The sequence below is a fragment of the Pinus tabuliformis genome, chromosome 6, assembly GCF_031772625.1.
Source record: "Pinus tabuliformis cultivar Carrire ecotype Pingquan chromosome 6, CPIR1, whole genome shotgun sequence".
Classification (NCBI taxonomy): Eukaryota; Viridiplantae; Streptophyta; class Pinopsida; order Pinales; family Pinaceae; genus Pinus; species Pinus tabuliformis.
This window is the reverse complement of record NC_142292.1, coordinates 402,247,830-402,265,951: the sequence shown is the minus strand read 5'-3', so window position 1 is coordinate 402,265,951 and position 18,122 is coordinate 402,247,830. Positions and strand designations below refer to the sequence as shown.

The 18,122-nt window shown below is 34.3% G+C and overlaps 1 long non-coding RNA gene across 1 annotated transcript; it reads right to left on the bottom strand.

Moving 5' to 3' along the window:
• Positions 1-5,194: 5,194 nt before the first annotated feature.
• On the bottom strand, positions 5,195-8,314 carry LOC149259003 (uncharacterized). Its single transcript, XR_016246673.1, has 2 exons — positions 5,568-8,314; positions 5,195-5,260 (listed from the first exon to the last, which is right to left on the bottom strand). It is a non-coding gene; the product is annotated as an uncharacterized LOC149259003 (long non-coding RNA).
• Between the last annotated feature and the right edge of the window lie 9,808 nt (positions 8,315-18,122).

Here is an 18,122-nt window from a genome sequence, read left to right as displayed (position 1 = left end):
TCCATCTAGCAGTCCAACATCTTCCAGCTTTCATAACAGCAACTCCTATTCCAAGCAAATGTGGGGAACAGGAGGACTATGCTATTGGCCTAATTCCCCAGTCTATACCACCTGTCTCCCTCTACCAACTCAAATCACAGTCTTACAGCCATCATAGCCATCATCCAATATTCTTTTGTCTTCCAATTCTGTTTACAGCCTATTAAATCTGAATATAAGTTTTTTTTACATATGATGTGAAAAATTGATTTACTTCTATTTTTGTTTTCTGTATTTCAAGTTTTTCACACACTATCCTTGTGTCTTCCAATTCTGATTTACAGCCTGTTACATCCAAGTACAAGTTAGTTTTAAAAAACTAAGGTGCATGGCAGGTGGATGGAGTACAATAGCATTTTATTTAACAATTCTTTAAAAAAATTAATATAGCAACTTTTTATCCTGTTCATGGAAAATATCTGGACAAAACCAAAAAACATCATCAAGATAAGTGGGTTACTCAAAAACGTTACAGCAGCAGCTTGAATCCACATTTTCTACGACCCTGTACCCTTTCCATTGGTTGATTCCTCGGTAACCATGGTCAAGGTGTCGAGCTCCTTCATGGCAGATTCCAATGTCCATGCCTCTACCCCATATTCCTCTTTCAGCTTCCTCCTACGCTCAGTGTTCAGGTAAAAAGTCTGGTCATGAATTAGATGAATAACCTCTTCAAGACACTGATTGTTGATGTGCCTGAATTCTCTTTTGTGTTTCTCCAAATAAGCACACAATTTGGGTACATTCTATCTCCGGAAAATATCCCATAGAGGACCTCCAAATTCTGAGTTCAGGTTTTTCATCTTCTCTTAGATCTCAGGTCAGTGATGTCAAACTGCTTGTTTTGGCGCTGTTACATCCAAAATGCTTATTGATGGTCAAGAAAGGCAAGGTGGGGGAGGCTAGGAAGCCCTTCTATGAAATGCCTAACGAAAACATTTGCCCCATTGTGGTCACATACAATGCTATTATTGATAGTTTTTTTTTTTTTTTGTAAGAAAGGCAAGTTGGAGGAGGCCAGGGAACTCAGTCCTACCATATGCTGGAGTCCCAAACCAATCCCACTTTCTTCATTGTAGATCTGGCTATACTTATAGTGAAACTCAAATGAAGGCATTCTAATTTGGGGTTCAGGGAATCGTAAGCTATTACTTTAATATTAGATGCAATAAATCTTCCACTCGTGCATTTTATTGACAAGCTTCCTTAGACAAATGATCTAATTTTTGTCCAATTTCCTTATGTATCCTCGTATCTTTTCAAAATCCTTCTAGGGAATGGTTCTAGTTCCCAGTTCCTCATAGTGTATAATCTTGACTTATTCTTCATTAATATCACAAATTAAAATATATTATTGCTACAGAGTTGCCTCAACTCAACTCATAATATCATATAAACGAAAAATTCAGTTTTCATGGGCCATGATTCTACATTTTTCCAGTGACACAACAAAACCAATAATTTGGTCAGTATGAACAATGCATAGGGAGGAGAAAAACCAAGAAACAGTCTGGGAAAATTTGGGAAAATTGTTGGAAAATTTGTTAATTGGGTTCCAAAACACTATTCCTTGGCCAAAATTAATTTCACTAATAATAGTATTGTAAGGGAAAGTTACCATAAACAACAAACCTCAAGAAATATCGCACTCAAGATTATTCTATGTGGCGTTCCTGACAACATTTGTTAGTGAAATTTTACAATTTCCTCATCATTTAAAAGATAGAAAATTGCACAATTTTAACCCAAGGCAAACTTCCTCAACATATGTACCCTCAAAGTTCAATTCTCTTCCGCCAATGTCCAATGCACTGCTTGCCATCCCTTTTGGCAGGGCGTTCTTTAAACAGGACAAACAATTCTTAGATCTAAGTGCATAAAAGGTTGATAATGAACTGGGAAAGCATTTAGAGTATCCTCTTCACTACAGGAAGTACTAAGTTACTAACTATGCAATGTCCCTTCACCAGATTCAAAATTTAGATTTGATCTTTATTTAATATGAGAAAAATTAAAAGTAGTGGGCCCGTTTACTTCATGAGATTTGGGAATAATGCTGCCAGCAAATAATGTGGATAAATAGATCTGTATGAATGTCTTCTTTTGCTAACATTTCCCTCAAACTCAATTTCAGAATGCTACAATGGAGTATGTCCTGGAACATATCTTCAGAAGGCTTATTCATTAACCAATCCATTAGAGTCTCCAATAATTCGACTTATTCTTTAACCAATCCATTAGAGTCTCTAATCACTCCTACTACATGCTCCCTTGCTGCTATAATAGTCTATAGGATTGGAAATAAATGATTAAGGAGAAGCTCCAATATGTGAAAGCATTAACAAGCTTGTCACTACATTGATCAGAAGTGATTTCCAGTTTGACCCTATTCTTATATCGACCATAAGGACACCTATTCATTGTCCTCTTCAAGAATTTCAGATTATAAGGTCATAATTCCAGCAGTCAATTTTAGGCCTCTTAAATAATGATAGCTTCAAATTAAGAAATGACTTATATCTTAAATAATGATATGCTTCAAATTAAGAAATTTGTCATGAATTTCTATATGATGCAAATACAACATACTGAACCCATGATTTTACAACTTTACAGTTATAACCAAATTCATGAATCTAGAAAGCAGCTATCCAAAATTCTAACCATGTTCATATACGAAGCCATCAAAACTCAAGCAACTCAAACCGTCATTTGGCCAGAGGACAACAAGAATTTTAGTTTCATTGCCTACAATACAAAATTATGGTAGAGGTTCATAGTGGGCCTCTCTTGCCTCCTCTCATGCAAACAACTCATCGCTAAAAGCATCATTTCCTTCATGATTTCCAGAACAACTTGCGAAGTGTTCTCCTTCAACCGAGGATTGACAACATCCATGATCCTTCCCTATTCTGATATATTAACCACATACACTACCAGATTCACAACATCAGATTCGTTGTAGAGATCAATGGCCTTCTGTGATGTCAGCAGTTCCAGCAAAACCACACCGAAGCTATACACATCACTTTTATCAGTGAGCTGGTAATTTCTGTAATACTCAGGATCCAAATACCCCACTATCCCTTGAGAATATGTGGAGATATGTGACAGGCCTGACTCTGCTAGACCAGATACCCTGAAATCTGAAACATTGGCATTCATTTTATTTTCAAGCAAGATGTTCACTGAGCAGGTAATTTCTGTAATACTCAGGATCCAAATACCCCACTATCCCTTGAGAATATGTGGAGATATGTGACAGCCCTGACTCTGCTAGACCAGATAGCCTGAAATCTGAAACCTTCGCATTCATTTTATTTTCAAGCAAGATGTTTGTGGAATTGACATCTCTATCATATATTGGAGGGCAATCAGTGGAATGGAGATAATTCAGTGCTTCTGCAGTTTGAAGAGCAAGATTCAAGTAAGTTCTCCAGTCCAGGAACCTTCCTTTGGAGGTCACGTGGAGATGTTCAAATAAGGTCCCATTGGGAATGTAATCATAGATCAGGAGGGGAATGTAATCATTTCATCTATGCCATGCTTGGCTCTTATGCAAGAGGAATGACTTGCTAACCACAAAAGTTAGGTAGGTTATTCTTTGACAGTGTATATAGGTATAGCATGTTTGAGATACAGGGAAAAGAAATGCGTGACTAATGTCTACTCTGTTGCTTATCTTATCCTGAAGAAGTGGCCAGATTATAGCAGGTTAAGTCTCACTAAAAAGGAAACAAGCTATGTCATGCTTGGCTCTCATGCAACAGGAATGAAATAATGTATGTATGAAATGGGTCTACAGAGATGTAGATACTCTACCCCTACGGATTTGAGCCCCCTCTACCCCTACGGATTTGAGCCGGTTACCTCTTAGGAGGAGACGGGTGTTCTTAACCATTAGGCCTGCTCAAGCAGTAATAAGTAATAGCATGTTAGGCTTGACCCTTTCCATTGAAGTGTAATGTCCAGAAAAGTTAGAAGGCCACAAAACCCATTCCCACAGTCCTGCAAGGTTACCAGCCGCTATTGAATCTGGCAATTAATACCACCATCCATCCAAAAAACCATGGAAGGGTGTGATCAATGTGCCAATGGCAACGTACTAAAATCCTCAGCTTAATAAAAAAGAATGTATATTTGTGTATTGAGAACATTCGAAGGTAAATTGCCGGCAGTATTTTCCCAGGTTTTGTTGCACAGAGTGTAGTGTTTGAAATTCAAAAAAGTATGGAGTGGGAAGGAATGCATGACATATAGAAAACAAAAGTTCATAGGTTTAAAAACTGCGTATAGAACCCACCCTTTGATATGAATGGAGTTCAGAGACTATATGGGTAGGCAGGCTACTTCCAGGAACAGATCGGAGGTCGATGGCCGTTGGGTTTGGTTAACCGAACAGTAGGCTATTTCCCCGAATAGATCGGAGGCTGATGGCCGATGGGTGATGGCCGAAGGTGAGAGGCAGGGGATAATTCTTTCGAAAGTCTGAGTACGGGAGTTTGTTTTTTGAGCCAAAGCATCAAAACACTTAGAATATCAGTTGAGCTGAGGAGGGTTTTGCGTTTCCCAGGTTTGGTTTCGTTTTGTTGCACACAGAGCAACAGATTAGTGAGATTAGAGCCAGGACAATCAGTTTCTGGAGCGGAATATCTGTGATTGAATAGGTGAGGAATATCATAAGCATTCTATGAGTATGGGTTTATTGGTTTTGCTAATCAGGAAAAACCTAATATGAATTTGTTAACGAAAATTCTCCAAATCTGTGCATGGAATTATAATATATTTCGGGGAACAAAAAACCATAAACCCTTGAGAAATTGTAACATGCACAAATATCTTAAACATACCCATCAAGCACAAATATCTTAAACATACCCATCAAACAAATATGAGAATCTGAAAAATCCCAAACAGAAATCGAAAGCTAAACCTGAAAGAAGCCCCAAACAAAAATAAAAAATAAAACTCACCTGTAATTATGAAAATCCAAACGGGGCTACAGTTATCCTGAGTAAAGCCTGTGGAGCTGTGATTCTGCCTGCACTCCAGGACTAAACAACTGAGAATATTAACATTAACAAAATATCCCAAACACAAATAGAAGCTAAATCTGAAAGAAGCCCCAAACAAAAATCTAAAATAAAACTCACCTCTAATTATGGAAATCCAAACTGGCTGCAGCAGTTATGGTGAGCAGCATCTGGAGCTGTGAATCTGCCTGCACTCACCCACCAAACAACTGAGAATATCAACATCAACAAAATAGAATAAAATTAACATAAAAAATACAAATACAATCATCAACTAATAACTTACATCCTCATTTAAAGTTTTAAATAACAAATACAGCCGTCCACCTCTACCATTACCCACCCACCCACAACATCCTCCGTCCTATTTTATGTTTCAAAACGACCAGCCAACGTCTCACCCAGAGCCAAAAGAGAACAAGCCATCCAAAAAAACTTAAAACACACACAGAATAAATTAAACCCAAAAGAAAACGCAGTCTTGAAAGCACTAACCACTGAACTGAACTTTGAACAGAACTCTGAGCACCTGAACAGGGTATAGCAGAATAGAACAGGTATAGCAGGATAGTGAATCAGCACTGAATAACGGAGAGCAAAATTCATTGTTATGGCAGCAAGGCAGGTCGTGCACAGCAGAAACCGGAAGTATTATGGCAGCAGGTCGTGGAACGGGAAGCATTATGGCAGCAGGTCGTGGAAGAGCAGAACACGGAAAGCAGGAGGAGGAGAAATCGGAAAGAAGTTTTGGTGAAGGAGGAATAGTCCGAGATAGTTAACCTGAACAGTTGTCAATCAGAACATATAAACATATGCCACATGTCAATTAAAACAGATGAAAGTTTGACACCAGATGTGAATCAGAGAATCAAAAGTAGACTACTAAACTCATTCAAAGGAAGCCCGATAAATATGATTCAAAAAGTATTGAATTTTTTTATCTGATTGTGAATAATACCTGAGGTTATATAAGCAGAAAAATCATGCCAAGCTTGCCGTCTTAGCCGGTAGAGCGTCTGCTCGTGGGTCCCAATCTTAGGAAACTATGCTAAATTCCTTATACAAGCTCCAAGAGATTATGTGAAAGCGATAAAAATAATTTGTCCAACTCATTTAAGTTGTTATTAATTAAAAAAATTCGATAAAAATATATCAAATCGAAGAGGTTTAAGAGTTTTACAATAACACGGCTTAAAAAATGAGAGTTCAGAAACATCTGGAAAAAATAAGTTATATAGAATTGCGTTAAAATGAGTGGATTGATTAAAAAAAAAAAATTAAACGGTATCAAGAATTAAAGACCAAATTTAGGCAACTAGAGCTGAAGAGGGAAACTTCTTAAATACGTAAATCAGCCGGGTTCAAAGGAATAGAATGAACATATTATTCAAACTGATCTCTCTCTATCTAGAATTTTGAGGCGTGTTTTTATTGAATTACCTCAAATTGAAAGTAGTGGACAGATATGGGTTTGGCTGAAAATCAAGGGAAATTATATGGGATTCATTTAATTCAATGCAATCCAATTACTAATTTATTATCACATAAATTATAACAGTGACCCAAAAAAATGCTTCCCTTCAGTCCATTGTCTTTCAAAAGCATAAGCATACTTGTGTACATACAAAAATTTCAAAAGCATAAGCATTCTTGTTTACATACAAAAATTTCGGGACTATAGAGATGTATTTATTTGGTAAGGTAGATAGATATTGATTAATACAACTGATTTTTGTACAATGTGCTTCCCATTGCTCCAAAGTATACTATTTTGTTGTATCATATGTATTTATTTGACTTCAAGGTATGTTCTAATTGATATGTGTTCTTTTAGACTCAGGTTCAGGAGACTTAATTGATATGTGTTCTTTTAGACTCAGGTTCAGGAGACTCGGTTGTGCTAAAGAATTGTCATTTCTCTGATATTATTTCAGGGATTCAGATAATTAGAAGAAGTAGATGGAGAATAAAGTATACGACCAAAAGTGTGAAGTGAATATTATCACTACACAAACCTTAAAAGAGGGAAACTTCTTAAATAAGTAAATTAGTTGGGTTCAAAAGGAATAAAATGAACGTATTAATTATTCAAATTTATCTCGATTCTCTATCTAGAATATTGAAGAGTGTTTTTATTGAGTTACCTCAAATTAATTTTAAATTAAAAATAGTGGACTGATATGGGTTTGGTTGAATACGAAGGGAAATTATATGGGATTCAATTAATTCAATGCAATTCAATTAATAATTTATTATCAATAAATTATAACAGTAGAAAAAAAAGTTCCCTTCAGGTTATTGTCTTTCAACCCTTCAGGTTATTGTCTTTCAAAAGCATACTTGTATGGATACTAATGTTCCGGGACCATAGAGATGTATTTATCTAATAAGATACTTTGATTAATGCAACCGATTTATGTACAATGTGCTTCCCATTGCAAAAAAACATGCTATTTTGTTGGATCTATATTTTTTATTTGATTTCAAGGTTGCCTCTGTTAGGTTCTAATTGATATGTGTGTTCTTTTAGAGTCAGGTCCAGGAGACTGTTGTGCTAAAGAATGGCCATTTGTCTGATATTATTTTAGGATTTCAGATAATTAGAGGAAATAGATGGAGAGCAAGGTGGTGTGAATTGAATATTATCACTGCACAAACCATAAACACATTATAAAATCCAGAGGGCAAGTAATTTTCGAGGACATTTTTCGAGATTAAAATCAAGAGGGCAAGTAATTTTGAAGGAGCCTGACCAGAAAGAATATCACAAGTGATAACTAACCTAATGAGACAGTTTACATTGATAAGAAATGGCATTGTAGAGATTCAGTTAAAAGTCAAAGAGGATAATGTTAAGAAGCATTAAGTGAATTATGATTACTATTAAAATCTTCTCGCAAGGGTTTTGAAGATACATATCTAACAAACGGTATTGTAGAGATTCAGTTAAAAGTCCAGGAGGATAATGTTTAGAAGCATTAAGTGATTTATGATTACTATTTTTTTCCTGAAATCTTCTCACATTTGAAGATATAAGTGAATTTCATTTTTTTTTGGTAGAAAAGGTTTAATTACTAAAATGATGAACAAAATTTTATTTGACATCAAGAAAATATCAACACTAATTTTAAATTAGAAGAGAAAAAACAAAACAAAAACCATGTTACTCTAGAATTTGCAAGCCAATGCTGAAACCTGATTTTTTTTTAAAGTCTACTGCTTTAGAGAAAGCGCCTTAGCAATATATCATCAAATAGCTTTTTCAGAATAAGCAGAAACTGTTAAAAATAAATTGATTTACCAAGAATAAGCAAATATCCAAGTAGTGATAGAAAGCCTTTCTCACATACAATTTAACTAGATCTAATGATTGTTGTTGAGAACTTCTGTAATCCTGTGTGTATTGTTTGAAGAGCCCATCTTTTTGGGTGAACACTTCATCCATCTTCAAGAGCAGAAAGCTTAATTAAATTTATAATAATATGTATGTTTCCACTGTCAATAACATATTATTGTTAAAAATTTCTGGAATCCTGTGTGTTCACCCAAAATATTGGGCTCTTCAAACAATAAACAATACACACAGAATACAATACTATTATAAATCTAATAATTTAACTCTTAAACCTAATGGAACCTTCTTTATTTAAATATGCTTTAATTAATATATCAACTTATTTTATTTTATTGACAAAAAAAAAAAATACACTTACCAAGAATAAGCAGTTCCTCTGAAAAGCTTCATGAAGATCCGACACTATCCAACAGAAGAGACACCAAAATGATCGAATTCTAGCAAATTGATACCAAAACAAAACAAAGTCAATATTAATGACTGAAAGTTAACTTGAAAAATCACTTAAAATACAATTCAATAAAGGAAAATCACTGTGAAGTGACATCTACGGATCATTTTATCGGCCCTAGAAACCCTCCCCCCTCTCTCTCAGCTATCACAAACTTCAGTACACTTCCTGAGAAAAGGAGAGAGCACGCATGAACAGAATCATGGTATTTCCTGTAATTGAGCAAAGAAATCATTAATTTAAACATCGTGGCTAAACCAATTAGACAGTCAGAAAATAAAGGAAACAAAAAAATAACAGCAAGATTTTCTCTTAGAGATCCATTCGGTTTGAAGGAACATGGTCGGTTTGGTGAACAAGCATTTGATTCTAAAAACAAAATCCAGCGGACATTTTATCACTCCGGCCCTAAAATTTTGAATGACAAACATCTCGCAGCCAACTGACAACATCCAAGATCTGAAAATTCAAGAAATCCAAAACATCAATACCTATACCTATATGTGTTTAAATTATATACGACCGGACTATATACCTCTCCATACCGCCAGGAAAAGCTGATTCCAGTTTTCAAATCAAAATTCCCAATCCATTTTCTCTCCCGCAAAATCCACCCTCCTCGTCCATTAAATGGACTTAAAGCTCCAGGCTCAGAACAATACAGCGGCCTAATCCGACACTTCAACTTCCATCCACAAATTGGATAGACTAGGCGCGCTTTCCTCTATTGGATTGCAGAGGAGACAAATTGTATATAAAGACAAATTCTCTGTTTTTTTCCCTTTTAGGGTAGCTTTTCGGGGCTTTTTGGCAGTCAGCTTTTTCGGCTTTTCGGTGTTTTTAATGGGTTTCACATAATGTATATAAAGACAAATTCCCTTCTTTATCTTTTTAGGGGAGCTTTTCGGGGCTTTTTGGCAATTCCGTTTTTTTGGGTTTTGGTGCTTTTAGTGGTTTCATTATCTAACCGTTGCATGGTTTTTAGTAGGTTTAGATTGAAGTGGTTTTGGTTGATTCATTTTCTACGATTTATAGATTCTTTTTCTTTACACAGATTTTTTTCCCTATAGGGATAAATTTTATAAATAAGTTAATTTTATAGTAAATTGTTATTTTTTTATTTAATTTAAGGAGAACTTAATAAAAAATTTAAAGAAGCGGTACAGATTTTTTTCCCTAAAGATTATAAATACGTTAATTTTATAGTAAATTGTTATTTTTTTATTTAATTTAAGGAGAATTTAATAAAAAAATTAAAGATGAAGAAAATGTTTTTTAGAATATTGTTTAAATTTTTAAAAAATTATTAAGATTTTGAATTATTAAAATTATTGGATTTATTCCAAATTTAAATAATAAAAGAAAATTTTGTTACAAAATTATATTGTTTACATTCAGTTTTGCTTTTGAGTAGGTATTAGTTTGTTTTTTACTAAAAAATTCTTATGCTTATTCATAGTTTAACATTTGGAATTCAATTTTTAATATTTTTTATTATTATTGAAATTTATTTATTTGAAAGATAATTGGTTGAGCTCTTATTATGGGTTGTTTAGTAACTTCCGTTTCTATTCGTAATTAATTTTTTGTTTTTAGTTTTATTTCATTTTTATTTAACTTTTTCCTTTTTCTTTTTCTTTTCCTATTATTTCTATTTTGATGAATTATAATTTTTTCACAATATTTTCAATTTAAGGTGACTTATTATTATATTAAAAACATATTTTAAATAATTTAATTATAGACAATTATATACACATACACACACATATATATATATATATAAAACACGCACATATAGATATATGTCTTTTAATATAAACAATATTAGTTAATCATATTTCTTAATTTTTGGTGATAGCATTCAATAATATAATATTTTATTAGTTGTTTTATTTTTGTGATGAAATCTTTGTCTTTGTTGTTTTTTGTTTCATTAAGCTATATTTAAGCTAAGCCACAAGTACTAGCTGCTATGTAGCCCTTGTTTTTATAATAATTTCACTTGGAATATGTAGAGAATTCAAATCACATCTATTTCGAAGCCGAGAGGAGATCTTTAGAAAATATATAATTGTTTATTCTGTAGAATTAGAGACAACTAGGATTGAAGCTTTGTATTTCTTTTTGACAAATATAAATAAATAGATCTATGTGTGTTATCTTTAAAGTTCCTTTTTACATAAAATGTGGTGATGATTTGGACTGGATCATTATATAAATTTTCATCTATTTTGGCATTGTGTGGGTGGAAAAATCATACAAAGTAACAATACATAGAAATTATGCACACCATGATTTATTTCCAAAACCCCGACGCGGGGAAAACCATCCCAATAATAATATATTATTATCTTATGGCTTAGAGACAACCACGTCTTGGCTTAAAAGCATCCAAGTTAGTCAACATCCTTGTCGTGCTAAGTGAGCCTTCCACAAAACTCAAGCACGTTGCAATGGAGAATCTCCAACCCTTTTAAAGGTTTTATCACGTGTAATCCATGGTCTATAATACCACTAGCCACCAAAACCATGTGTTATGGACCTAATAATTTTGACTCTTTCATTGAAATCCATATGTTGTCCTCTCTTATCACCTAGATCTACTCCAAGACTTTATCGAGAAAAATACACATGCTTATCCAAGTCTTATAGTGGTATGCCCATATACATGTAAGGGTATTTTATTTTGGTTTTAGATTTTTTTTACTATACTTTTACTTATGCCACCATTCTCACATGTATGCACACCTACTCACATTGGGTGCTTTCCCTACGATATCTTGCTTTTGTTGCTACATCTCACTTTGCAAGACCTTTATTTCCTCTCAAACATTCTTCATGTATACAACCATTTCCTCCTTCTACAAGTCTGATCCCTTGGCTCGAATACCACTTGTTAGGATTAAAACAAATGTGAGATAAATAATGATAAAAATCATACATAATAATAGTGCAAAACCATGAACGCCATGATTTACCCTGGAAAACTCCAATAAGGGAAAAGGGAAAAACTAGCCTTATAATAGACTTATTATTATCTTATGACTAAATGTATCCCTTCCTTGACTTAAAGCATCCAAGTGAACCAACATCCTAGCTCAACCCGGGCACATTACAATAGAGAATCTCTAGCTCTTTTAAAGGCTTCATCACTTGTGATCCATGGGCTTTAATATGACAAGCCACCAAAACCATGTGCCCGAAAATCACTATTGTGGACCTAACGACTTTAACTCTTTCACAAAGTCCACTTTACCTTGATAGAGATTTAGGGTCCAAAAACTTCTAAAGCCATTTTGAGCCATCAAATGACCTTTTAGTGGTCAAAACTTTGCAAGCATTGTTTCTATCCCCTTGACCTTCTTATACATATTAATATTTTTCCAATGGTGCAAAAACCTCCTTATTCAAAATTCCTATACAAAAGTTATTTCTACCAGTATCTAATCATGGTCTGTCCATGAAGTCATGAAGTAAGCATGTCCTCTAGCCTTCAAGACAAGGACCGCTATGCGCCCTATCGATTGCATTGTCGTTATTCAGATAATATAAACTTCAAACCAGTGGATCCCGCAGAGGCAGAAGCAGTGGTTTCACCTGTTTCTTTAGTTGGAGATCCAGTTGTGCTAGATATTTATATGGAATCACTTTGGCAAGTTGACCTACCTTGTTGACCACTCTAGCATCAAATGGATACAACATCAACCATCACTATTCATATGTAGGTCTATTCATGTGTGGAATTTCAAGAATATTTTAAAAGTTCCAAAACCCTACCATAATGGAGGATTGAAACATGAAAAAACCCTAACCCTAGATGGCTATCAAACTATGTTAAATAGTGAGTCATTAGAAGAAGAGGGGGTTCCATTCTTTTCGTGTTATATTTGTTCCATAATTGAGCAAAGCACCTAGGAGTGAGATATGAGAGCATATTAAAGGAGGAATAAGATTTTGTAGTGACACTTCAGGACATTACATCATAGGAAACTCCACAATGAGTGTCCATTTCTTTGTATTTTCATTTTCATAACTAAATAAAAGAGAGATATGTAGAAATTTTGAATAATATGACACATATTCACAGAGATTATCCTGATTATACACTTATAAGTGGAACATGCATAATACATAACCTCCTCTACATTGATCATCAATTTACAGAAGCAGAAACATTCACAGGCGTACATAGAAGCATCAATCACACATATCAACATAGTATGTATCCCGGGGAAAGCATCTTGCTAAAAACCCCACACTATCTTTATATTATATTGATTGAATCATGTAACAATACATAGTACAATACTCATCCCAAGTACTCAGTACTATCTCCTCATGCTACACACAATACAGCTCAGATCTGATCTCCAAATCTCCTCCGCTGCTTGCCTGCCTCTCCAGCTTAATACATGCTCAAGAACTGATGAGAATGGCTCACCAAACTCGTATTTCACCTCAAAATAATCACTCACTCTTTGTTGGACATGAGCAAAGGCTACAATACTGGGCAAATACGTGAGCAAACTCATTGGCATACTCAATCCCTTGATTGTGCAAGATCTGGTGCACAACTATAGTCACAACTGATAGCAATCTGATTCTCTACCACTTGTCCCTGTTGAACTGAACATGCACTGACATGCAACTGAGTTAACTGATGTATTCTATAGTTGTATTATGAGTTAATAATTAGTTTAACAACTCATCATTAGTCTATCTGCAGTTAGACTAACTACAACTAGTTTAACTAAGTCAAACTGAACACAACTCCATCAACTCCACAATCAACTCCACCAAACTCAACTAATTGAGTTCTAACTGAAGTCATGCATGCAACAACTCAACTGACTCATAGAAAAGCGTATTTCCTTCTGACAGTTGCATGTGCCACCTCTGTAGCTCAAACTGAAGTGCTCCAAGAGAATAAGATCAAGTTTATAGTCCAAATAGTATTATGAGACAATAATATTTGACTTTTCTATTTTTGACAACCAGTCTAAAAATAGACTTTGATCACTCACAGTGTGATCACTCACACTTTGATCAAAAATAGAAGTCCATCTATTTTTCCCAACTTGACCAATCATCCATAAACAGCAACCTGCAATCCATAGACATGATCCATATGTCTAAAAATAGACTTGCGCCAAAAATAGCCTGCGGGCCCACTTAGTGAAGGCGACTCTTTTCACTAAGCTCCATCATCTTGTTGCACTCTCAACAAGCATTTCTTGTTGCACACTTTTCAACAAGATAAAGATAGGCTTCACCTTCTAGTTGGGTTTTATCCCATATTGGGTTTTTGATATGTGCCTTGTGTTTATTTATGTGGATAGTGTGTTCATTTTCTTATTCTCTCATTTTGTACTTCAATGATTTTTTAAAAAAATTGAGTAATAAGTTAGTGATAATAAATTTGAGATCCAGGGAATAAACCTACGTAACAAAGTTTTTAAGAATATTACAAGATCTGTGGTGACAAATTCTTTCAATGAAATGTCCACAATGATTTAAAAATCATGTGATTTTGTTCTTTTAATATATAAAAATAATTATCCTTTATGCATTTGTGGATTTGAGTATGATTAGCTTGAAGTTTCTCATTTTAAGAAGAAAGTGGAAAAAAAAGGGAACTTTTTTGGTGCTACAATTTTGTTTTTTTCAAATGTGGTTTTGCTATACTTCGAATATAAAATCATTAGGTTTAACCTTTTATATCCCAATACAATTTTATATGTGCATGTATAGGTGTGGGTGAGGTGTATTTGCTAGGTTCTAGGTTACAATTTTATATGTGCATGTATAGGTGTGGGTGAGGTGTATTTGCTAGGTTCTAGGTTATGAGGTTATTTATAGCACAAAAAATGTCACAAAAATTGTTTGGATCTTTCATTGTACATAGATAATGTTAATGTTGGGAGAAATTTTGGGAATGGCATGTTGTAGAGAAAGAAATATTAGCAAAGTATCCCATCTCCTTAAGGCATCCAAATGCACATAATGTATTGAGGAAAGTGTAAAATGCTCATTCTAGCTATTTTCTTAGGTACATTGACTCATTTCTATTTATTTGGGTTGTACCAATTATTATAAACATTTCTATTATATATATCAACAAGGTGCCTCTAATAAAGGGGTCCCTTATATTTGATTCTAGAATTAGTTTCAAGATATCATTTTTAGGATAGTAGGGTTGCTTAGATGAAATAGACCTTGTTACGATTTGACCTATCAGAATACTTCGATAAGCCACTCTTAATAATGAAACTACTCTTGCAATGAAAATTTTAATGCTATGATACCCCATGAAGTATGAAGTATTGAGTACTTATGTGAAGAGTAAATTTTAAGAGAGCTTGGAAAATATTAAAAGAGTTACGCATACAAATCCTATCAAATTACATGCTTATGTTTAATAATCAAATACACATGTTTGTTAATATAGCACTTGGCATAATAGTGAGTCTAGAGTATCTTCATTTAAATCAAAATTCTATTTTGAAACTCTAAAAATGACTTAGAAGCAAATAGTGGGATTTGGATTTGCATGGACGATTGCACACAGTGTAGGATACATTGGAGTGGCGAAGACGAAACTAACATGAAGGCAAAGGCTATGGCACTTTGGGGCCTACTATGGTTTTTGGATTATCTAGAGATTCAACACATCAACATATATGGAGATTCCCAAGCTATCATCAATCATGTTTTTGGATCTTCACACATTTCTCATCCACATCTGCAGGGCTGGTTGCAGCGTATCAAATGTCTTCGGGATTCTCTACAGGGGGTTACCTATCAACACCTACATAGGGCACACAACAAGGTTGTTGATGCTTTATCTAAGCTTGGACTCCTCAACCCATTGGAGGGCTTTTATATTTCATTGGGGGCAGATGGAGACTTGTTGGATGCTAGTCACATGCCATTTCCTTGACATTGATTTCACTGTCTTTCTTTTGTTTTTCATCATTATGCTAGTTTTTACATCTGGGATTTTTGGGAACATGTTTTTCTCTTGCTGCTTGGTCACTTTCATGGACTGTTATTGATAATGAGCTCTACCTATATCTACGTTTTGGATTATGTTTTACTCTGATGTTGACATGGACCGGATCCTATCACAACACCTTATATTTCCGGTATCTTTCCTCAGGTTTATGTTGCATCCTGATGGACCTAGGTGTACTGATTTTACTACATAAATAAAATCAACGTTTTTCTCCTCTAAAAAAATCATTTTTTTAGTTAATAAATATTATTTTTATTACTTAATTGAAAATATATATATAATTATATAAATAAATAAAGTTATATAATATTTTAATTAAGGAAAATTATTCAATTAAATATTAATTTAGTATTATTGTTGTATAAAATCTACCACTCTTTTACCCATTTTTTCAAATGGAATAATAAAATTTCAGCGGAAAATTGAAAATATATCTATATATATCTATATATATATATATATATATATATATATATATAAACAATTTCATATATTTAATTATTAAAAAAATAACTATGACATTTTTATTCATTTGATTGAAATATATTCAGTCAATTACAAGTTTTATATATTTTATGTAACAGCCCCGAGTTAAAGTTGTATGTAATAAAAGATAATAAAGACAAAGATAATAAGACCAAGGTTATGGGACACATATTTCAAGCTAAATGTTCGGCAACGCACTATAGTGGGCATCACTTTCAGTTTATTAATGGCTAAGGAAATTGGCAAAGGTATTGGCAAAGGCAAAGAGATATTAATTGGCATTTATTTATGAAAACAAAGGAAAATATGAGAGAAGGAAGGTGAAGCAACACATATTTACATGAGAGAGAAATTATAAGGAAAATAAAGGAAATAAACATATCAATAATAAAAAGGCTTCAGAGACCAGTTCACAACTTTTGTTAGTTTTGGCTTTGGAATTAGTTTCAGAGAAAGAGAGAGCACCAAGAAGAGAAAGCAAGTAAGCAAAGGAAGGAAAAGGACAAGCAAGGACAAGCAAAGGAAAGCAAGGAGAAAGTTGGCTCAATGACTTCAACAGGAAGATTTTGCAAGTAATAAGTTGAACGTGTGATTCCCTAGCTAGGGTGTGAATGCATGGTTCATGCATTTGTGTATTTGGTTCATATTTTGTTATTGGCATGGGTTTTTCCTGGTTTGGAAGTGGTTTTAGCCTTGCCTTGCCATTTTATGGATAGTCGTGGTGTGATGGGATTCATTATTGGTTAAGCTTTGGATTGTCAAAAGGTTTTGTATTCAAGTGAGGTGGTCTCAAGAAAATTCCCAAGGGTTGGGGATGGAGATGGTTTTCTTTGGGAAGCCCTCGATAGGTGGGTGGAGACAAGAAAATTCCTCAAAGGATGGGGAAGAAATTCTGAGGCATCCAAGCTTGGTTTGGTTTAGTGATCTTGGGACTGGTTTAGGTGAGATCACGATAGTTTGAGGGTGGAGGTGGTTTAACCTTTGGATTCCCTTGGTTGTTTATGTCTTGGTTTATCCCATGAGATCCCACATTCATGCTTGAAATATGGCACGTGGGTGATTGGCTAAAAGAAAGGTTTGGTTCAACTCAATATATGGTTAGGTGGTACGTGGAAGTCCCTAACTTGATCGCCTTTTGCATAAGTTAATAAGAGTTGTTTTTTTGTTGTACTCTATAAGCAATTGTACATGTTATTAATTGCTTTGATGGTTGTTTTGTCATGGTTAATATTCTAGTTATATGTTGGTTATAAGCATGGTTCCATAACATGTTCTAGCTATGGCTATTATTATGCTTTGATAAGTTGATGAATGGTTGATTAAGGCATGGGCTAACAAGTGTTGTTGCAACTAATTGAGAGGTAATTAGACCTTCTCGGTGATTTTCAGCTAAAGTACAGAGATTTACATTTAGATATGCATTCATGACCTATAGCTTACGTGTTTACCATATGTTTGACAAAATGTTTGGTGTGTTTTAGGAATTCTAGGTCAAGTTTCTTATTCAAGTTTGAATGTTTAGCTTTTCCATCATGTTAAATGTGATGTTGGGAAGTTACAAGAGGTTATGGGCAATGGCTTGAAGGTTGCCTTGAAAAGGTGGCTCAAGTCTTGGGACCGCATGCTCAGAATTGGATATTTGGGGTCATAACCACATTTAGCAATGCTTGTGAGTGCAGTTGGAGGCTCACAACCACATGCAGACAATGTCAAGGGTATGGTTATAGGTCTAGGTCAAAG